The sequence below is a fragment of the Marmota monax genome, unplaced genomic scaffold (assembly GCF_021218885.2).
Source record: "Marmota monax isolate L192 unplaced genomic scaffold, Marmota_monax_Labrador192_F-V1.1 WCK01_AAM20220418_F8-fsc00040, whole genome shotgun sequence".
In the NCBI taxonomy this organism is placed as follows: Eukaryota; Metazoa; Chordata; class Mammalia; order Rodentia; family Sciuridae; genus Marmota; species Marmota monax.
The window spans coordinates 12,744,866-12,764,128 of NW_026692782.1; the positions used below are offsets into that span (position 1 = coordinate 12,744,866).

A 19,263-nucleotide genomic window follows, 5' to 3' on the forward strand; every position below is an offset into this window, starting at 1 on the left:
CCCCTTCTTTTCCCCTCCCTCCTCTTTGCCCTATTTAAAGTACCACACACCTAAGCTCCTCCCCTCATCTGTGGGTTACTCTCTGTGCACTGGGTTGTGGGGGGACTGGGTAAAGTCCTGTTTCTCACTGGAGGACTAAAGCCTGGAGTTTGAGTCAGACTTCCCAGCTCCAGGTCACACCATCTGAGTAAGCAAGTATCAGAAACTTTGTAACTCAGCTTATCCAAAAATTAGGAAAAGTGATCATAACATCATATATGCGAAGGGTTTAGGACTGCTTGGCACATGGCCCATGTTCAGAAATGTTTGCTATTGTTATTTTTATTATTTTATTATTATTATTTTTTTTTCTTTTTTTATTTTTATTTTTTTTTTAATTTTTTTTATTGGTTGTTCAAAACATTATAAAGCTCTTCACATATCACATTTCATACATTAGATTCAAGTTGGTTATGAACTCCCAATTTTACCCCAAATACAGATTGCAGAATCACATCGGTTACACATCCACATTTTTACATGATGCCCTATTAGTAACTGTTGTATTCTGCTACCTTTCCTATCCTCTACCATCCCCCCTCCCTCCCCTCCCATCTTCTCTCTCTACCCCATCCACTGTAATTCATATCTCTCCTTGTTTATTTTCCCATTCCCCTCACAACCTCTTATATGTAATTTTGTATAACAATGAGGGTCTCCCTCCATTACCATGCAATTTCCCTTTTCTCTCCCTTTCCATCCCACCTCATGTATCTGTTTAATGTTAATCTTTTCTTCCTGCTCTTCCTCCCTGCTCTGTTCTTAGTTGCTCTCCTTATATCAAAGAAGACATTTGGTATTTGTTTTTTAGGGATTGGCTAGCTTCACTAAGCATAATCTGCTCTAGTGCCATCCATTTCCCTGCAAATTCTATGATTTTGTCATTTTTTAGTGCTGCGTAATACTCCATGGTGTATAAATGCCACATTTTTTTTATCCATTCATCTATTGAAGGGCATCTGGGTTGGTTCCACAGTCTAGCAATTGTGAATTGTGCTGCTATGAACATCGATGTAGCAGTATCCCTGTAGTACGCTCTTTTAAGGTCTTCAGGGAAAAGTCCAAGAAGGGCAATAGCTGGGTCAAATGGTGGTTCCATTCCCAGCTTCCCCAGGAGTCTCCATACTGTTTTCCAGATTGGCCGCACCAGTTTGCAGTCCCACCAGCAATGTACAAGAGTACCCTTTTCCCCACATCCTCTCCAGCACTTGTTGTTGTTTGACTTCATAATGGCTGCCAATCTTACTGGAGTGAGATGGTATCTTAGGGTGGTTTTGATTTGCATTTCTCTGACTGCTAGAGATGGTGAGCATTTTTTCATGTACTTGTTGATTGATTGTATGTCCTCCTCTGAGAAGTGTCTGTTCAGGTCTTTGGCCCATTTGTTGATTGGGTTATTTGTTTTCTTATTGTTTAATTTTTTGAGTTCTTTGTATACTCTGGATATTAGGGCTCTATCTGAAGTGTGAGGAGTAAAAATTTGTTCCCATGATGTAGGCTCCCTATTTACCTCTCTTATTGTTTCTCTTGCTGAGAGAAAACTTTTCAGTTTAAGTAAGTCCCATTTGTTGATTTTTGTTATCAACTTTTGTGCTATGGGTGTCCTATTAAGGAATTTGGAGCCCGACCCTACAATATGTAGATCGGAGCCAACTTTTTCTTCTATCAGACGCAGAGTCTCTGATTTGATATCTAGCTCCTTGATCCACTTTGAGTTAACTTTTGTGCATGGCGAGAGGAGGGGATTCAATTTCATTTTGTTGCATATGGATTTCCAGTTTTCCCAGCACCATTTGTTGAAGATGCTATCCTCCCTCCATTGCATGCTTTTAGCTCCTTTATAATTCCCTTGTAGCCCCTCCTTTCCCCACATGGTCCTCAGGTGGGCAGAGGGGGCCTCAATTTCACTTTCTCCCTTTTCCTCTTCCAGTATTGTGCAGGCTGGGAACCTTGACATGCTTCAATCCCATGGCTTTATGTTGAGGAAGCTGAGTTCTATTTATCTCAAAGTGGCTTTGCAGGCTCTTTTATCTTGCAGGATAGGACAGTCAGTCACAGGCTCCCTTAAAATCAGTAAGCTCCGGTCTCCCAAATGTGGCCGTGCAGGACAGAAGCCCTTGTGCTGATCCTCCTGCTGAGACCAGCCCCAGGGACCCAAGCATGACTTGACCTCAGCTGCCCATGAGCTTCTTCATATGCAGTTTATCATTCTTAGGCTTTGAATGTCGCTACAGTGCCAGCGAACACTTTAGAGGGTGGCAATCTTGGGTTTAAAAAGCATTGCACATTGTAGAGACTTATGAGTGGAAAGTGTGCACATCTGGACCATGATGTCGGAAGTGCCCTCAGAAAATGGGGAGGAGCTTGTTACCTCAGATCTCAAGGTGAACATGGCCTTGAGAAGCCTGGCAGCCAGGAGGGCAGCAGCACACTCCTGAAGTGAGAAAGAACCAAAGATTGAAGCCATGACTGGTGGTTTCCGCAAGGCTGTTTCCTTGCTGATCACCGACGGTTGGTTGTGAGTTAGATTCTCTTTCAATTATAATCAGAGATCATTTTCAAAGAATTTACCTATTTATTTACTTGGTATCATACTTTGGGCTGCAATGGCATTTTTAATGGGCTTGTTTATTTTTCACAGGTGCTGTAACTGTCTGGGTTCATGTACACATGCGTTTTTAAATTACCAGGCTAGATTTCTGGAGGAAAGGGTCTATGCCTTCTTTGAACTCTCTATCTCTGGGGTGTAGGATCAAGAGCTTTTGGATGAGTTATTAAGTGAAATTCCATTTGTTAAAAATGTATTCTTCTCATAACTCATGGATTCATTTACCACTACCATTTCAGTTTTTTGCTTATATATTTTTGCCAGTGAGGTTGTTTTGCAGCTGTCTTTGAATAATCTTTTAGATTTCAGAGGGAATCAGTACAATTGGGTGAAATAAATCATCAGTCAACTTTCCAGTGGCTTCTATGGCCTAGTACATTTTAAAGATTGCAGACATTATCTTTCTCTGACATTTTGAAAGCTTTATTATCTAGTAGGAAAAAGCTTCTTATGACATCAATTTTCCTCTGAGACACACATCAGCCCCAGATTTTAGCTTGGTTCTGTAATGTTCGTGTCTTATTATTTTTGTAGATAATTTGCTACTGTGGTTTGTATTTTCCAATTTCATGCAGAAATTGTTCAAGGGTCTATTTTCTAGCTTCTAAGTTGTATTTTACCATGCGAATTAAAATGGTTGCTATCATTTTCTTTCTTGTTGAAAAGTCACATTTATTCATAGATTTGGGTCTAGATCAGGAATGGCAGATTTCGTCTGGTTTTGCAGGCATGAGGGTCAGCTCTGCCACCATAGCAGGGAAGCAGGAGCTGTGGTGACAGGTTATGTTCCAATTCCACTTTATTTACACAAATGGGTGCTAAACTGGACTTTTGTCTGTGGGTCATACACAGCTTGCTGATCTCCTGGTAAACAGAACTTTAGAATTTTGCATTTGTGTGATTTTTTGAAGACCTTAATATCTCATTAACTTTTAAAAAATATTCCCTGCTCACTACAAAAGAAGTTATGTTCTATATATGTATGGTACAGTTTTGATCTCTTAAATCTTATTCCACATAATTGATATACTATTTTAGCTTTTTTTTTTTTCCTGTCAAGCTTCTTAGTCTTTGACACATTAGGTAATTTCTAACAATTCTAACATTTTTTATTTATGAGGCACAGGCAAAAAGATTTTTCCAGTTGTACTTAAAAAAAAATTCAGGAAGGAAAGTTGATTCTGAACTGGTAACTCAATCCTGCATGGTTAATTTTGATTGGTCTTTGCATTTTTTTCTTGAATAAGTTATCAACAGTTAGCTACCTGGAGATCTTACACCCCACACGCCATAAAATCTAAGATGCTGTCATCAATTTTCAGGAAGACCATTACCTTATGTACCACTAAGGAAGAAAACAATTGCTGCTGATTATGATGGTAAGACACCATTGATGGTGAGATACATCCTGATTTAAATCATGTAAAAATGTGCAAGTAAAGTGCATCTTAGAGTCAGTCAATCATGGTTAAAAAAAAATCTGGATTTTTGTCTTCTTTTATACGTGGGAAGATCTAACAACCTGGGACCACATTGTCATGTCACAGTAATGAGGCTGCTCCTTTGATGGCTTGGAGCTTTGCATTTTCCACAATTCCCCCCTGGCCCACTAATTTATGTAAGTTACCTGCAGGTGTGACTCCTGTTTCTATGGCGATAGATTCAATACTGAGGCATATTCTCCCTTTCTCTGTGGATAGAATGGCTCCTTGAAGCATTGAAGAGGATGCCTGACATCTCATTCGGCTGCATTTCAACTGCAGTGACTTTATGGGCATCCGAAGTTAAGGAATAGATGCTTTAACAAAAGATGGCTGCCTAGTAAAGGAACTCACCTTGAGGTGTCTCCCACAATGCATGTTTCTGGCTATCTTGGAATAGCAATTTTTGTTCCTATTTCCTGCTACCAAATGATCATGGCTACCAGAAATATTGGGATCATTTCTCAGAGTACCCCAGTACCTAGGCTGGGATACTTTTTAGATGAAATAAATACATGGATGTGTTTGTGACTACTTGACTCTATTTTTAATGTAAAGAAAAAAAAAAACCTAAGATATTTTGCAGTTCAGTTTAATCCTGAACACCTAGCCATGCTATTTAAATATTTATTGTGAGTGCTACCCTTGAGCACCTCTCTAGAATGTTTCATATTTTGGCTATGGATTCTAATCTGTCTGCTATAAATACAGCTATCTCCATTTTAGTTTTTGTCACTTACCTGACATATCTTTCTTGTTCTTTGTTATGGTTTGGATGTGAGGTGTCCCGCAAAAGCTCTCGTGTGAGACAGTGCAAGAAGGTTCACAGGAGAAATGATTGGGTTGTAAGAGTCTTAACCCAATCAGTGAATTAACCCCTAATGGGATTGACTGAGTTCCCAACTGAAGGGGTAGGGTGTGGCTGGAGGAGGTGGGCATTGGGGTGTGGTTGTGTTGTATATATTTGTATTTGACAAGTGACCTCTCTCTCTCTCTCTCATCATCATCATCATCATCATCATCATCATGTGAGCCGCTTCCCTCTGCCACACTCTTCTGCCATGATGTCCTGCCTCACCTGGAGCCCTGAGGAGTGGAGCTGGCCTTCTATGGACTAAGACCTCTGAAACTGTGAGCCCTCAATCAATTCCTCCTCTACAGTTGTTCTGGTGGGGTCCTTTAGTCACAGCAGCAACAATGTTAATTAAAACACCCTTTCATTCTAGAACTTTCATGATCACCTTATTTTAGGTTTGTGCCCAGAATTGATGGAGGGTGGAGAGCATGGTATACAGTTTTATGCTCTCTCCCAGAAGACAGTGGACCACTGCTTCCTTTCTTCTAGCCATTCATTTCTGTAAGTTATCTTTTCCTATTGGTTTCAAATACTGAAGCCTGGTCTTGCTATAAGGGGAAGTCTGATTGGGTGATTCTCAATGCAGCTTTTTTTAGTGGAAATTGCTAATAGAGTCTCATACTACCTTGTCTATCACTCTGGGTTTTTGGTGCAGTAAGTACTCATCTTTCTCTACACTCTCAGGAACAGTTCAGTGGGAATTGAGTAGAGTTGGCTGCCATTTTAACCAGGAAGTTCTAGAGGTTGTTTTTAATGAGTGATCTCTCCCCAGCTAGAAAGGGAGTCACTCACTGTGGGTTAATATTCCTGACTTCAATCTTTTTTTTTTCCCTGTTCAGCATGAATAATTTAGGGCAAAACAATTTTTCTCTTGCTCCGTACCTCCCTTTCAAGAAACATCAATACATTATGACCATTACTTGGGAACAATGCATAGTTTATTTGGGTCTTGTATGTTTGTTATGTGTGTGTTTTTCTAAACAGATGTTGAAGAAAATCTTCAGAAGGTCTTGTGTGAGGCAGAATACTTGAAAGAATGCTTCAGAGCTCAGCTGACTTTAAACAACTTGCTAAATCCATTGTTTGTTAAAGTGGAACAATAGAAAAGAGGAAGTGGTGGAAAGTGGCTTGGTTAATATTAAATGAAATTCATCCCTCTCTCCCACATAAGACATGTCAACCCACAGTGAATTATAAGCTAAATGAAGGTTTGAGAGTTGGTCCAGAAATCTTTGAATCAAACCAAAACCAAACACAGCCCTAATGGCATGAGTTTCATGGTAATGTCCTGGCCAGCTTTCTTTTCTACAGACTGAAAGTTGAGTTTGCAAGAGGTGGGTTCTTTGAGGCAATGTAGGGACTACTCTGCCAATCGGAAGGAAGACCTTCCTTTTCCTAACTATCTCTCTTCTACTTTCGTGCCATCTCTTTTTTTCTGTCCGCCTCTCTCTCTCTCTCTCTAATTTCCTCATATGAGAGTCAAGCATGTAATACTTGGTTTTCTGGGTCTGGCTTACTTCTCTTAACATCATATTCTCCAGTCCCATCTATTTTCCTGTAAATGGCTGAATTTCATTCTTCTTTATGGCTCCATTGAATGTAAATGCCACATTTTTTTATATGCACCATCTACTGTCCATCACCTAGGCTGTTACCACACCTTGACAGTCCAGTAACAGACATGGGCATGCAGGTACATGATTTCTTCAGAACAGGAATGGATCTGTAGTTTTAAAGAAGCTATGTTAGAAAATGTGGACATAGACAAGATGAGAAAAATATTGGTGGTGGGGTGGGGGAACCTCATTTCCAGCAAAAAGCTATGCTCCATGAAATAATTCAAGGAATTATTTTCATGTAATCCACATGAGAGAAAGGGCCTTTTTAGGTTGAAGTGGAGCATGAAGATGTTCCTGTAATCTTGGACTCTGAGAAGCCACATCCTTGCTGGGATCCCTGCCTTCCTCCTTGCTTCCAGTTTCATTTCCTTGCTCATCCAACCTGTATACGTCGCAGATTTTGTTTATTAAAAACCAAACCTTAGTTTTTATTCATTTGACATGTCCAGCCTATTATGTGCTGGACACTTAGGGTACTGAGCATGTTTTCCTTGAAAACCTCTTCATTTCCCTCTGTTCTGGGTTAAGGTCAAAGTTCCCTTTCAGCTACAGCTCGCACCACAACAGACACAGGCCAGGGTGACTCCTGAGTCCCTGCCACTGACTGTCCAAGCCCTTCAGGCCTCTGTGCCTTTGTTCACAGATCTTCCTTTGTCTGCAGGGTGCCTCTTCCTCCTCCCTATCAGGGAGAAACCCCACTGTATCACTCAAGGCTAGTCCACATGTCAGTCTTCTGGGATGCCTTTTCATCCAGGCTGTGTCAATGACCTTCCTCCAGTGCCCCATAGTCCATCATCAGCCTCTCTGTTTTCCTCTGCCTCAGTCCTCTGCAGAACATGAGGCCCTGGAAGGCAGACCCTGGGTCTTACTCATCTCTGAATCTGCAATCCTTAGTACAAGAGATTCTGAAGTCTTCTCATACCACAAGTGATAAATATATACATTTCTATTTGTCAATTAAAAGTAATTAATCCCCCCAAATTTTTGAAGAATGAATGAATGAAAGACGAACATTAGTCAAAACAGTGGAATACGCTTCTTTTTGGTGTCTTGACTTGCACATGGAGTAGCCGCTGACCTGATGGAGTTTGAAGAGAGGGCTTCCTGATCTCCTAGATATCTCTCTAACTTCCCTCCGATTCTTCTCTCATTGATGGAAGTCAATGGCCTTTATTTTGCTATTTGGAAGAAGATTTTGTGCACAGAGTTCTTTACCACTTTCAACTCACATAATGCAGACAAAGTATTTAACCCCTCTGTGCCTCGGTTACCTTATAGAGTGACTCTAATATAAAAGTCAGAAGTCAGTTGTAGGGATTAGATAGTATCATGTATAGGGTGCAGCTCTTTGTAAAGGGAATGCATATTATTTTGTATTTTTGTATTTTTTTAGTGACTAGTAGCATGCCTGACATCTAGCCGACATAGTTTGGATGTCACATATTGCACCTGAGTACACCTGCAAGCCAGTTTTAGGATTGACCCAGGACAAGGTTTGCAAGCAGAGCCCTTAGCCATTTTCCCCTTACCCATCAAGTATTACATGCTTCACATTCTGAGTCTTCACTTCTCTCAGATGAACATTTTTTTCCTTTTCCTATTATTGTACACACCTTTTTTTTTTTTCTTTTGAGTACTCATTGATGAGTACTGTTGGATACAGGTAGCTTGGTGATTCTTCTCTCAAGGCCTCTGATGACAACACAAACTAGAATGGAACATGGCCAAACAGGCTTCCCAAAGCACAGTAGTGCACAAAGTTTTTCCACTGGGCTTTGGGGAGGGGCCATGTTGGGGGTCTCACCACCTGCCACCTTCCCCTGACCTGAGGCCACATCTGGTTCTGTGCTTTCTTTCCCCTCCACAGGTTGTCCCACCACTCCTCAGACCCATAGGATTCATTTATTTTTCATGTTTATTTGATTTTTGAGAAATTGTCCCTCCTTTCCAGAGCTACAGGGGCAGGAGGGAGTAAATTTTCATTTTAGGAATGAAAAATTAGTATTCAGGGATAACATTGGGATGGAGAGAGGTCAGAGCCTAACCTTCCATGTGAGCCCTTGGACACCACAGAAAGGATCCTACATGAAACCAGTCACGCGGTTCTGGGCATGTGCCATCCTGCCCAGACCCCCTGCTGGCCAATGGTCTCTCAAAACCAATTTCTTTGAAATATATCTCAGGTTGATGGTAATTAGCAGCACCCCCACCCCACTCCCCAACTATAGCTGACTAGTTACTTTGAAGAAGGCGTCTCCAGAAAGAAGGGAATCTACAAAAAATGGAAATAGATAGTAGTCGGTGGCAGGGTGTGTTGGCGTTTTGATGGTTTGGATCTGTGACTAAACAGGGTGTAGGTGTGGTTGATTCCTTGGTGTGATGTTTAATTTTACATGTCAACTTGAAGGAGCTACAGGGTACCCAGATATTTGATCAAACAGTAGTCTGGGTGTCTCTGTAGGGGCATTTTTGGATGAGACTGATACTTAAGTAGGTAGACTTTGATTGTCCTCCTTATTATGGTCAGGATGAAGGTCTGAATAGAACAAAAGAGCTAGCCTTACCTCAAGTAAGAAAGGATTCCTCCTAACTGCCTTCAAATTGAAACACTGGCTTTATCCTGCCTTTGGACTTGAACTGAAATTTTATCTCTTCCTGGGTGTTGAGTCTGCTGACCTGTGAGTTACAGCTCTGCTCTCAGGCCTTGAGACTTGGCCTGGAGCTACACCATTGGTTCTCCTGGGTCTTGCCAACCTCTGTAGTTGCATGAGCCAATTCCTTATATCTAACCTCTTTCTTTCTCTCTATATTCTATTGGTTCTGTTGCCCTGGAGAATCCAGACTAATTACCCTGGTCTTTCTGCACAGCCCTGAGAGTAGCCTGGGATCTTGTGATTAGTTAAATGATCAATAAAGACATAGACTTCACAGAGAAGTTTCTCTGTCAGCCGGTGTGGCCCTAAAGGTGCCTGGTTACTGACTGCTGTCTTGTGTTTCCAGTTTGGCAGGATTAGAATTTCTGGTACTCAAGCATGGCCTGACCCTGAGTCAGATCTTGCCCTGTGTTTTCCAGGAAGGGATTTTCTAGGCCATTAGGGACTCTGGTCAAAGTGATAGGGAGGGTCTCTATATAAGGATCCTGGAAATACAACACTGGTGTTAGAATAACTTAGCAGGAATCCAACCTGATTTTCTGAAGTATGGTTTTGCCCCAGTTATACTTCTTGGCATGTGTTTCCTAAACAGCAATAAAATACTGTTTATGTTTATTTAAAAAATATTTATTTTTTAGTTATAGGTGGACACAGTATCTTTATTTTATCTTATGTAAGGATCAAACCCAGTGCCTCCCACATGCTAGGTGAGCATCTACCTCTGAGCCATAACCCCAGCCCCAGTTTATGGGAATTTTAAATGTGGGAGGTACAGAAACTTTTCTTGACTGCTCCTGGCCTGGGACTTTGTGTGGAAACATGCACTCTCTGGGTGCCTTTTCACTGAATCATGATGATCAATTTCTAGAATGTGCCTAGGGCAGAACGAAGACCAGTGGAATAGCTCCCAATTTCTACTTCAAGTCAAAGGGTGACCCAGGAAAGCCACTCATTGCTCTTGGCTTCCCACGTCCAAGTGGTCCTAAAGCCAGCAGACTCCATTAAACCTGGAAGCTAGATTTAGACTCTAGCCCCAGACATGCTGTATCAAAATGCACATCTTTGACAAATACTGGTGTGAAGGAAGAAGCACAGAGTTTGGGGGTTGTTGTGTTGTTGTTCTGGGCACCATCTATGTGACTTTGGTCATGTTACAGAAACTCTGAGCCTCAATTTCTCTACCTAAAAACTAGGGATAAAAATATCTATCTACTGAACTGATGGGGTTTTTGTGAGAATGAAATTCATTTAAAATTTCATAAGCATGTTTTGAATTACTTGGACATACCTGGCCCCATAGAGATACTGCAGGGTAAAAAGATGACTGGGACATGGTTCCTGTGCTCAGGAATTCAGCCTCTAGTACAGTGAGAAAATATGTATGAATGCAGTTTGTAGCTGCAAAAGGCTACCGAAATGTTAGCTATTATTAGCATTAATGCAGATAATAAGACCAGCTCTACTTATGCTGCATGGTTATCATTAAATTCAAGTGAGATAAAGCATGTCAAAGCCATTTAAAAAGCTGAAAAGTACTGACGTAAGAACTTATTATTAGTATTATTATTGCCATCATTGAGTGAATGATAATTAAGTTTAGTAGGGGAAAACCTAGATTTTAATTATAGGCCACAGAGGATCCTGGAGTTTAAATACCAAACTTGGGACTCTTGAGTAGAACCCACAGGTATTCTCACCTGTTTTTGATTCTGCAGGGGAGCGGCATTGACAATTCACAGGCTGTTAATACTTCTTCCATTTCAGACTATCTGATCCTAGAAGCAGGGGTTTCTTTGCAGTTTATTGGCGACCCACTGAAATGCATCCACCTGTGAGGTGGAATGTGCTATCTGATGGGCAGCCTGTCAATAGTACTACCCTACAGATTAGGATGTGGTCAGGTGGAAAAAGAACAGGTGGATTATGCTCTGTGAAGTCCTCCGTCGGGTGCATGCTCTGGGGCAGACTTCTGCTCTGGGCAGTGCTGTCCACGGAGCCAAAGTCATGGTGCTGAAACCTGAAAGCTCAGAGCAGGCAAAGGAGCTTGGAAATCATCTGAATTTACTCTCTTTTGCAGACACTATGTCTGAGAGTCAATGTGTTGTCCATCTCTTCCTCCAGACCACGCTGCAAACTGATCAAGGTAATGGAAACAGTGGAACTCGAATACTCGGCTCTCCTGACTCCCAGTCAGTGCCTTCTCAATACGCAGTGATGCGTGAGGTTGTTTCTGGCTTTGAGTTAACTTCCGGGCTGGAAGACAGTTCCCACAACGGCTGGGATCTGGATCTGTCTACTCTTTTTTCATGGAGCGGGTGGATATGGTCACTGCCCTTCTTTCTCCCTAGCAGTAGCTCTCTCCCCACCCTGCTTGTGACATGGTCAGTGTAAATTTTAATGTGCTAGATGGCCAGCCATCCCCCTCCCTAACAGGCCTCGCATGCTGCATATTCTTTTGTTACATACCTTGATCTGCTTTGATTTTGAGATAACCATATATGTGTGTCTGCCTTTTGGCTAGATTATAAGGCTCTGGGGCTCTGGAGGGGTTAGCTCCATTGTTGAAATCCAGCTTTGTCCCTTGGTAGATCCTTCTGGATCTTGGACAAGTCACTTTGACATTCTAATTTTTTTTAATATACACTTTGAGATAAAAGCACCCCTAGCTTACATATGGTGAAAGTAATAGACGCATGTGAAGTTGGGATCCACTTTTCCCATCCAGTCCTACTGCTAACTCCATTCTGTGGCTCTCAGGTGCGGGCCACCATCTCCTAACCAGAGGGGCCACCATCTCCTAACCAGAGCCAGGCTCCTTACCTCCCGTGTGACCCTCATCCAAGTGTGCTTTCAAGACAAAGAAGACCTGAGGTCCCAGGGAGGTAGAGCTTTATGTCATTCACAGGGTCACCTTCTGGCCCCTTTCCAGGAGGCTGTCTCACAGATCACCAGCTGTCCTTTCTGTTCACCTTCTGTCCCTGCTCTGTAGCTCAGCTCTGCCATCACCCATTCTTTCACTTCCTAGCTCACTCCCATTTTGTTTGAAGGATGGTAATGAATTCTTTCAGGAGAAAAATCTTTCCTGCTTCCCTTTGTGCTGATTAATGTTTGTTGGATTGAGACTAACTGGATGATACCTGATGTGGGACTTTTACCTAGGCCTTGGTTTCTTATGCACAGGCATATTATACTACTTCCTGTCCCGAAGCTCACAACAGGAAGTGACCTCCTTCCTGATCCTTTGTTTCCCATGCAGCCCACCTAGACTGGATGCAGCTTCAGGAAGGCCTGCCTTGCGTTGCTCCAGCTTGCAAAGCCCCTTCGCATCCAGTGGAGATGAACTGAGTTAGATTACTGATTCTTGAAATTCATGGTGGCTTTTAATTAAATGGGGAGTTTCCCTTTTGCAGAAGACATCAGATTCCTCTGAGAGCATCTCAGCTTGTTTTCTAGGAAAATACGTTTCTAACATATGTGGGGTAGAAACTGAGTAGAAATTGATCCTTCAGAGCCTGGTGCCCTGGTTTCTAAAGGAGAAAGATGCTTTGAAGAACAGAGACAAAAGTCTTTGGAGCTGGGAAGTCAGGGAGAAAGGAGGTAAAGAATGGGGAGAGAAGGACCCAGGAGACAGGAGTGAGCATGATGACAGGATGTTGTGCCCTTGGTGTTATGGACTTTCACCCTAGCACCACGATTTCTCCCAAAGAATGGAGGAGCCCCGTGTACCTGGCTCTCTTGAGGATATGGTGAAAAACTGCTTCTGCCCGTGGGTGGTGGAAGGCTAGTCCAGAGATTGCACATCTCTGTGATTTCACAGAGTCTGGATGGAAGAGGAACGTAGGAAACCAACTCTGGACTTCCCCAAACCTTTACAATTCAAGTCTGATGCAATGTGTGTGGAGGGCAGTAATTCAAGGAAATTAAGTCAAGAATGCAAGGGGCAGAAGGCCCCCAACTGACCTCTGGGTTAGACTCAAGTGGAGCCTGGCACAGAGTCATGCATTTAAAATAATATCCTGCCAGGATTTTTGTTTCCTCAGAAAGGGATATGGCAAAATTTCAAAGGGAAACTGTTGATATCAGGAGGCCACTTGGGGTCACCTCATGCAAACTCCCATCTAGCGTGGGCATTAAGTGAACTTTAGGAACTTGGGGTCCTGCTCTTATTCTCCCCACTCTGCCTTCTCTCTCAATATATACCAGTGGAAGCTTCCTCCAGTGACTTGGCATCTTCCAAATGCCACTTCCCCTTCCACTGAGATCCATGGAGCCAGATTGGCAGATCCTACAACCTGAGACGGGGTCACTGGAGCACAGGGGCCAGCCATGCTCAGCTTTCTCAGCTGCCTCATCAGGAAGAGGAGACTACCAACTAGAAACCTGTGAATTCTTGGAGAATGAACAAGTTGGTTTTCTGCAGTTTCCCCACATGATTCCTTTCCCAAGTCCCCAGGCAGCCTTCTTGTCTCCCTGCAAGGCTGCAGCCAGAAGCAATTACAGTGGCAATACAAGCCCGGAAGATGGGGACCGATATTTTTCAATATGACCGACCCACAGCTGTTCATATATTTGGTTTCTTTAACATTCTTTCCACTGGCCTTAACCAAAGAAGGAGTTTCTTAAAGTATAACATGGTATACATTAAAATTAATAGTTAAAGTTCTTAAATTAAAGAATGACCTTACATAATTCTTGGGTTAACAAAATCACGACTGCAATAATAAACTACTTGGAAAATAACCAACAGTGAGAATATTGCGTATCAAACTCATGCCAATGTTGTTCTCACGGGAAATGTCGCTGCTCTGAATGCATTCAGAAATAAACAATAAAAATTGAAAAGAATTAAACTGAGAAGTGTTAAGAAGTCAGAATAAAACAGAACTATGGAAAGCAAGAATTTTTTCAAAGATTTATTTTTTCCTCCTGTCTAACCAAAACCGTGTATCCCTTGACAAATATCTCCCCACCCCCACCCCTCATAACCATCCTTCTGCTCTCTGCTTCTGAGCTCAGTTGTTTCAGATTCCATACATAAGTGAGAATATGCAGTATTTTTCAGTTCCTGGTTAATTCACTTAGCATAATGTTCTCCAGATTCATGCAGGATGTGGATGACAGAATTTCCCTCTTTTAAAGAGAGGAATAGTATTCCGTCATATGTCTATACACCACATATTTGGCATCCATTCTTCTGTTGATGGAAGGTAGACATTTTTGAAAGTCAGTATCATGTTAAAATATCTGAAGTTATTTTAATGTAATATTATATGTTCTGTGTAATATTAAAACAATGGAGTAATATTTCTAATAGTTCTTTTAATATAATCAGATAGACCAAACTATAATTCACAGAGGTAGCATAAATGCAAATATTAGATATAAATTTAAATTGCCATAGAAAAAGAGGCAATTTAAAGAGCAAAAGTAATGTTATGGACAACGTGATGTTAGTAATCCTAAAAATGCTTCGTAAATGAATGACTTCTTCATACATATAGATCACCAAGTTGACCCCAAAGTAGCATAAAACCACAGGAAAAAAGGCTCAAAGGACTACTTCTAAAACAAAGATTCTGGTATGTATCATTTACTATGTCTTTCTCTTAAGCCTCTAAAGAAACCCAGAAATCACAAAAGGAAAATCAACAGATTTCATTATATAAAACTTTAAAAATTATGATGACACAAGATATAAATTTCAAAGGCAAATGAAAAATGGAGAAGAAATATGTGCAAACGCATATTTAAAAAGAGGTAATATTCTTTGGGTGCCAAGTTCTTAGAGATGAATAAGAAAAAAAATCATATTTATCACATAGATTTAAGTTTATTATATGAATTTATCACATGAAACATGTTGTTTTATAATACCAAACCTTCTGGAATGGTTTGGATGTTTGGGGGAGGGGATGACTATAAAAATTGCAAAGGTAGTAATGTTGGGAGTCCACCTGGCTTGAAAGACTAACTTCCCCATCCCCCAAGAAGAGCCTTCAAATGGTGAGCTCTGCTGGCTCACATGATCCTTACCCACCAATCAGACTAGCCCTGCTGGCTCACATGATCCTTACCCACCAATCAGAAAGCACCCCAGCCAACTGTCAGTCCGTTCAACATTAAACTGTTATAACTGTCAAACCACTCCCCCTATAAATATGCAGAGCTGTTCCTCAATAAAGGAGGAGCCTTGATTGTTCTTTTAAGTAATACTCAGTGGATCTCAGGCACAAACCTTGGACCCCTCTTCATTCTGCAGTCATGTACTCTGCACACCCAATCCATGAACGTGTGCTGTGGGCTCAGCCTCAGGTAAGATTCAGAATCTGGACGCACTTCTCCACCTGCGCAGCTACTCTCTGGTCCAAGCCCCAGCGTCTCTGCCCACACACCATTGACCCCTGCCGGTGCCCCTGACTCCTCCCTCTCCTCCTCCGTGTGTTGTGTGAAGAGATGCTGGAGTGAGGGGTTTAAGGTGCAACACGGGTGCCTTCCTCTGGCTCACAACTCCTGGTCTCTGTCTCCCCCTTGACTTCCCGTGGTATCTAAGGTCCCGACCTAGGCTTCCAAGATGTTCCTAGATCCAGGACCTGACCATTGCCACTACCTCATTATCTGCTATTTCTCCTCTTTCTCTGCCAACACCAGCTTCTTGCTGTTCCTTGGAGACGTACCAAGGCCTTTGAACTTGATGCTCCGTCTGTTTGCCACGTGTCTTCCTCGGCACACGTTTCTCTTTCATTTCCTTCACAGTTTGGTTCAATTTTTGTCCTTCTCAGACCAACCTATTTAAAATAACAACTCCAGTCTGATCCTACCTCCAATGGTGACCCATTCTGAGGAAACAAGTCCCAGCATGGTGTGGAGGCGTGGCTCAGATCATTGCTGGACTCTCTGAATGTCTCGCGAAGGTGGGTGACAGTGGTATCCCCCACCCCGATTTAATTGCTCAAGTGCCAAATGCTTACCTCAGTGCCTCGTTTCATGGTCACCAAAACTCTTCTTGTTAGTATTCGCCATGTGCCGACCATGAATCTGAGGATGAGAGGTGGGGGAGCCAGGATGTGCACCCTCCCAGGGAGGTGCAGCCCCAGGCTGCACCGCCTCCCAGGACAAGAAGGTTTCTTTGCTTCTCACTGGGCACCAGCTCACAAAGTGCAGCAGCTGTCTCTAATCTCATGTTTCACTTTCTCTAAACTTCTTCCTAGAAGTCAGCCCCTGCTGGCTGCTTGCTCTCCTATCTGTCCCGGGTCTCTTTGTCCCTGACCACCTCCAGTATAAAAACCAGTCTGGCATTCATGGCTTCTCCAGCTCTATGCCTAGACACCTTGTCCTCATTTGTACAAAAAAAGCCCAAAGGTAGCTTGAGTCATGCCACGCTCTCCTGTGCAGGAAGACACCTCTCTTTACACCTTATTTTCAAGCAAATAAGAGATGCCTCTGCAATATTTCAATACTGAGCACACACTTCCAGAGCCACTCCAAGTGCAAATTGAATTTATAAAGTGTGCTGCCCTTTCCATTCATTGGGCCACACAAGGCAATTGGTAGGTGGGGTAGAAGCATGGTCTTTCGCAAATCACCACTTTGTTTCCTTCTCTTAAAATGGGGAAATATGGTTACATTTCAAGGTTATTGTAGGGGTCCAATTATAATATCTATGAATACCTGGCATGTGGTTGACACTCATTACATGAGTTGATTTTGAATCAGACACTGAAGACAGAATATGTAACTTTCCTCATTCTTGCAAGGGTGACTCATTGTACTGGCCTTGAGGAAGTCACTGGAAAAGAAATCTACATTTCACATCAAAGGAAATGGTTGGATCAAGGTTATATTGCATATTAAAGGAAAAAAAAACTAGCAAACAAGCAAAACATAGGCAAGCATGCTTAGAAGGCTTCTGTGTGTAATTTCTAGGTCTGATGTTTCTAAAGGTGATTGAGCACTGGGTAACAGATGTGAAGAGTGACAGACAAAGAAATGGACCAAGATATAGATGGGGTCAAGTCCTAATCATCCTCCTTAGTTGTGTTACTTTGTTCAAGGCATTCGTCTTCTTTCAAAATCAGGTATTTTTTTTTTTGTCTTTTTTTTTAACTTTATTTTTTTAATTTTTAATATTTATTTTTCAGTTTTTGGCGGACCCAACATCTTTGTATGTGGTGCTGAGGATCGAACCCAGGGCCGCACGCATGCCAGGCGGGCGCGCTACCGCTTGAACCACATCCCCAGCGCTTTTTTTTTCTTTTAAATGAAAAATATTCAGAAATAAATAACCAAACAGAAGTAGAATAGAAACCTCCAATGGAAGAAATTATATTCCATTATTCCATTCACATGTGATTATGTCAAAATGAACCCAACTATTGTGTATAGCTATAACGCACTAATAAAAATTTAAAAAAAAAGAAAACAAAAAAGGAAAAATTCACAGAATGGTTGGGTCAAGAAAGAGAATCTATATTAATGTGGTTTTGTCTAATAGTACTATGAGAGATAACTGTAATAATTGTGCAGTCTTCCTTTCAATTGAAAAAAAAAATAACAGTTCTAAGCATGTGTTTTCCCAATGCTGGGTTGCCAGGCACATGCTGCAGATGGTAAGCAGCTTCTGCTCCTCCACTGAGATAACTGTTCTAGGGTAACTGTGTCTTTATCAGGATTGGGAAGGGCATGACCGACAAGTGGATCTAGAACTATAACTGACCTCCAGAGGCCTTTGCTTGACTTTGATAGAACTGTGACTTATCCACTGGGGCTGAATAATGCCTGCCGACCACACACGATCTCTCTTTTTTCCCCCTCTCTAATCCATGTATCTATATCTGTATCTGTAGATACATAGCTCTATCTGTATAAACTCATTTCTATACTTAATATTTTCTCTACTTTTCCTTTTTTGCTGTAAATGATACTTTCACTTATTGTCACTAAGTAGGAATACTCTAGAATGGCTAATAATCACACAAATGAAGATATTCATCTATCTCTTTATTGTCTCTCTATCTCTTCCTATCTCTCCATGTTAGTTGGCTTTCCTTCACTGTGACATAAATAGCTGAGATAATCAACTTATAAGGAGAAAAGGTTTAGTTTGGATCATAGTTTTGGAGGTTTTCATCCATGGTTGTTTAGCCCTGTTGCTTTTGGCAGAGGAAAGCAGAGGAGCTGCTCACCTCATGGTAGCCAGGAAGCAAAGAGAGAGGAGGAACAGGGTCCCAATATTCCCTTTAAGGGCATTTCTTAAATTTGGTAACCAATCCTTTAATATATGGCTTTCTGAAGCATACTTAAGATCCAAACTATAGCCTTATCCATTCATTTATCTGTCTAGCAATCTATCCACCCAGCTTTTCTTCCCCTATCCACTCAACCCTACCTGCTAGAATTTATCCTTTTTCTTTATCTCTTGCTTGTCTTTGGATCCAACCTGGAATAGAAAGTATGGCTTCCATCCAAGAAAGTGCCATTTCACTTGTTCTCAGCCAAGTGGCTGTCTAAATTTGGAGCTCACAAGATCTTGAGCATGTCTTTCAACCTTTGGGTGATTATCTGAACTCAATCCAAACCTTCATGCTTGAAGACTCTGCTATTGTTAATTATGGCCCCTGTTCACTGCTGGTCAGCTACCACACTGTTTTCATTCTGCCTGGGAAATGACCCTGTACAAATTCCCTGGATTGTTTAAAACCAGCTGCATGGCAGAGGCTGGTTGATGATGGGTGAAGTAAAGAAGGTGGATAGAGCTTTCAGCTCAGCCTACCCTGGATCAGAGCCAGAAGAGCCCGGCTTTGCATAAACTCCACTGCATTTCACCTGAAGAACAGCTCTCCCTGACCATTGGTTATGTTATAGTCTGAGCCACAAGAGCCCCATGAGAACTCCAGGCCAGAAATCATAGAGATGGGTGTGGCTGATTATAGGACACACTCCCCTCCCTCTTCATGGCTGGAGATTTGGTGATTTGAGTTTAGTACATCCCAACTCATTTGGTCCCCTC

The 19,263-nt window shown here is 41.9% G+C and overlaps 1 long non-coding RNA gene across 1 annotated transcript; it reads left to right on the top strand.

The window, feature by feature from the left end:
* The first annotated feature begins 11,198 nt into the window (after positions 1-11,198).
* On the top strand, positions 11,199-14,102 carry LOC124094845 (uncharacterized). Its single transcript, XR_006852348.2, has 2 exons — positions 11,199-11,400; positions 12,514-14,102. It is a non-coding gene; the product is annotated as an uncharacterized LOC124094845 (long non-coding RNA).
* Positions 14,103-19,263: the final 5,161 nt, after the last annotated feature.